Raw genomic sequence first — 490 nt, 5'->3', positions numbered from 1 at the left:
GGCCCCCCCCCCAAAAGGATTCCCCATAAAAAGGACCCTCCCCCAATAAAAAAATCCCAAGGATTCCCCATAAAAGGATCCCCCATAAAAGGGGGGAAAGCGCAGCGACCCCCCCCCCAAAAAAAAGGAAATCTCTGCCCCCAACAGCCCTGAGCCCCCCCGGGGGAAAACCCCACACCTGGAGCGTGACAGAAACCCCAAAAAACGAGCACAGATTTGGGTATTTTGGGGGGATTTTTGTGCATTTGCATGAACCCCTCCTCGGCAGATTTCGGGGCCGGGCTCGGAGCTGCATCCCCAAAATTCCCCCACCCCAAAAAGCCTCGAGCAGGCGGGCCAGGTGTCGGGGTGTCGCAAGCTGCAGCACCCCCCTCTCTGCAGCGGCTCAATTTCGGATTTTTCGTGGTGAGCCCTCCCCCTTTCCCCTCCCCCAGCGCTTATTTACCGCCCGGTTCGGGGAAGCGGCGGCGGCTTTTCCGAAAAGACCCCC

The sequence above is a fragment of the Geospiza fortis genome, unplaced genomic scaffold (assembly GCF_000277835.1).
Source record: "Geospiza fortis unplaced genomic scaffold, GeoFor_1.0 scaffold313, whole genome shotgun sequence".
Lineage (NCBI taxonomy): Eukaryota > Metazoa > Chordata > Aves > Passeriformes > Thraupidae > Geospiza > Geospiza fortis.
This window is presented reverse-complemented; position numbering follows the sequence as displayed.